Source organism: Morone saxatilis, unplaced genomic scaffold, assembly GCF_004916995.1.
Source record: "Morone saxatilis isolate NCDOM2014 unplaced genomic scaffold, NCSU_SB_2.0 Contig17, whole genome shotgun sequence".
NCBI classification, from domain to species: Eukaryota; Metazoa; Chordata; class Actinopteri; family Moronidae; genus Morone; species Morone saxatilis.
This window is the reverse complement of record NW_023339729.1, coordinates 20,597,400-20,601,056: the sequence shown is the minus strand read 5'-3', so window position 1 is coordinate 20,601,056 and position 3,657 is coordinate 20,597,400. Positions and strand designations below refer to the sequence as shown.

The following is a 3,657-nucleotide window of genomic DNA, read 5'->3' as shown; positions in this document are numbered from 1 at the left end:
AATTTTCTCATCTAACTCTCAACAAGGAAGCAAAGTGTATTTCCCGTAAGGTTGAACTATTCCTTAAAACATTAATTAATTAATAAAATCCAGTCAAGCCAGCAGCCAAAGCCTATATTTCTGAAGTACAGGAGGGTCGTCCGGGGGCTTGATAACATTGTCATCATTTCCAGGAATCTACTGTGTATAGATTTTACTGTTTTAACATTATCATTCATTGGGACATATTTTGTTTCTTTTATAATTAAAACATATTTTAGCAGTTAGTGCAATATGCTAAGTTATTAACTGGTCAAAACAGTCCAATTTGAATTGGCTAAACTTCAGGTCTACAGTGTCTACGTCCATCATTTCATTTAATGTTGTGTGTGCACAAAGTTTCTATTTTAAAGTCAAGAACTTTCTTTCACGTATCCCAGTTTCATTAGTTTGTGATTTCTTGATTTTATTGTGGTGCTCATCAACAATACCTCCATGGGTTAGGAAATCATATCAACAGCAACAACTCAAGGATCCATCACTTGATACATCTTGTTACAAAATAAGAAATACTTTTTGATTATTATTATTTTTTGTTTGAGCCACTTGAACAATGATGCAAAAAGTAAAAAAAAAAAAAAAAAAAAATGCAAAATCAAATAACTTTACTTAATAAGAAGATAATAAATGTACTCTCTCTAACATTCAGGTAGTAAGTTCCATAAGTCTCTCACAATGTATGATACATTCATTTCTCTATTTGGCCCTTTCTGGCACCAACCTTTACTGTAAATTCTTCTCTGTGATCCAACACACAGAACATGGCGAGTGGGAAACACATATTTTTCCAATATTCCAACAAGATGGTTAAAGTAGAAATGTTTTATACTATACTCAACATAAGGACTTGCTGTATTATTTACAATATATACTGTAAAATTGTAAATCAGGTGAGATAAAAAGGCACAAGTTTCCCTTTTTTAAATACAATGTAAACATCTCATCAAAAAGCATGCATTAACATTTCATTTTACAAAAAGGATATCATTTTTAGACAAAGTACTTAAATATTGTTTTCCAGCAAAATATAATTCTCTCAAAAATACTTTCCCATTCATCCTATGAACCTTTAGACAGTTTTTTATTCCTTAAAAAGGACAAAAAGGGGCAAAATAAAGAAACAGTGAGAGATTAGCTTAAGGGTCCTTCACAACTTGAACACAATAATGCACAACAAAGACGGATTGTAAAATGAGGCCTTTCTGACAAGGGACTGTACAAAAATTAGTGGGAAGGGGAGTTTCTTTTTTTTCTTTTTATAAAAGAGCAATACCCTTTAAACCTCTACTAATATTTAAGTATTATTATCTCAAAATCACTTATTTATGGAAAAAATAACAAAATAGTGAAAATACAGCCAGTGTCTACTTTTGAATAAACAGCGGCTAAACAACTAGGTCTATGAAAGCCACTGAATGAGTGGACTAGGCCCAGGCGCCATCTCTGTTGGTGCTGATAGACTTGAGCGCCATAATATTTTCACCCCAGAATACATAAAAAAAATATAATTCTGGTATAAGAAAAAGTTAAAACACCCTCCCCTGCTCCCCCAAAAAATTTAAACTACCCTTGAGCAAAAAATGTAAAACACCACTACCCTTTTAAGAGCACCTCAAATAATTTTTGTACAGTCCCTTGTGACAGTTGTGATCACGCTACCTCCATCTCTTTGTACACCAATCTTTACACAATTACCACCACAGAAGAGACCTCATAATGCAGCACAGTGCCATCACTACAAGAGCTATGGCCACAAATACAGTACACCACCACCCTGCTGTGTTAATGATGTCATGTCGTCTAACTTTAGGCTGGGTGACCATGCAGAAAGTCTTTTCTCGCATCATCACAGTTGCTTATCAAAACAGACAATTCCTGCTAGCTGCTCTAATGCCTCATTTCACATTGTATCTCCTCCGTGCAAATCTAAATGTGGAAATAGGATACGGCTAATCCTATAACATAAATGCATAATACCCACGCTGAAAGAGCAGATCAACTATGCACATGCTTGCCAGAAAAAAAAAACACAAACACACACACACACACACAAACAAACTTAAGCCACACTTGCTCCATTCACACATGTAAATACATACACACAGGGCACAAAAAAATAATAATAATCACACGCCCCCACTGTTTTTCTTCCCCAGTGGCTCTATCGCTTTTCAGTAGCATCATAGTAGTGTTCCACAACCACCCAGAAACCAGTGGGGTGTGAGACAAGTTAATGGTCCAGATGACTGGGCCTGCCATACCTAAAATAGTAGTACTTGGCCCAAAGATACGATAAAGGACATAATCTAAATTAGGAAAGGTGATCATACCAACAGTTCTTCATCAAGCATTCATCAACATGTACCTCAAAACATCATCTGTACAACAGCTGAATAGAATGTGTTTAAGAAGTTGTTAATACCTGTACACATTTGCCTGGTTTTGATACATTAGCCATTTGCTGAAAGCACTGCAGAGTAATGCTCCATTTTGGATTATATCAACTTTACAGAGTATGTGTGTTTAAACTGTGTGTCCATACAGTGTATTGTGTATGGACTGCCTACGAGTTACTGTACATGTTATGTTTTGCCTGGCTTTGTAGAAATGAAGCACCTTAATGTAAAATGACTGGCTTGTCAAAAACTAAACCTTTGCAACACACTTTTATAAAATGCTTTTTATTATTTCTGGGAAGAGTAGATAAGTGTTGGTTCACAAAGGGCTGGTTTTGCTTCATTGTGAGTAAAAACAGACATTTGGACAGCTGCTCTGGAGATAACACAAAACACAATTACTATGGATGCACCTCAGTCAAATCCATTACCAGCGGACTCTACTGAAATTGTCTCCGTAAATGCATGTTTTCCATCCTGCAGCACTCCTGACCACTTTTGCACAAAGGTAAAATCACTCATCAATATTGTCTTAATTCTACACCACAATGCCTAAAATAGTGACTTTATGACATGGGAGCTTCACGTGCAAGCTTTCTTTACACAAGAGAGACATTTTTTTTCAAAACGGCTTTAGCTTTGGACTTTTGCATATTAGTTTTGATTGTTTTACTACATATTTTAATTAAAAAACTCAGTATGTGAATGTTAATGATGGCTGTTATGACACCGATTAAGATTCAAACTTGGACTTGTTAGATTTAATGTAATTATCCAGCTTATGATAACGCTTGTATAGCCCTTGGAATATATTCAAATAGACCTTTCGCCTTACAGTCCAGAATTTCTGTGCCTCCTCAAAACATCCGTTGCCCTGTAGTCTTGCAGTATGTTGCTACACTGCAAAGCAAAATCTAAGTATTGGCATATTTTTTTCCGTAGTGCTATTATTTTGAAAGACTGCATAAGCCACAGTTACTATTTGCAAAAACGTTTTCTCTAGATTTGTAATCTGATTTTAGTGCATGTGGAGTGCATCTGTGCGTTTGTGTGAAGGCATGTGGACAGCATGTGTATCAATTTCCCTCTACATGTGTGTGTGTGTGTGTATTTGTGTGTGTGTGTGTGTGTGTCTGCATGCGCAGTGAATGTATCTAGCGCATCCTAAGAAATGTATGGCTTTATCTCCATAGAAAATACTGTTACTGTCTTTGGGGCAGGG

General features: G+C 35.9%; 1 protein-coding gene across 5 annotated transcripts in view; it reads right to left on the bottom strand.

Moving 5' to 3' along the window:
- The window catches only part of arhgap10 (Rho GTPase activating protein 10), a 54,537-nt gene that overhangs the window by 11,595 nt on the left and 39,285 nt on the right, over nt 1-3,657 (bottom strand). The gene's annotated exons all lie outside the window — the stretch shown is intronic.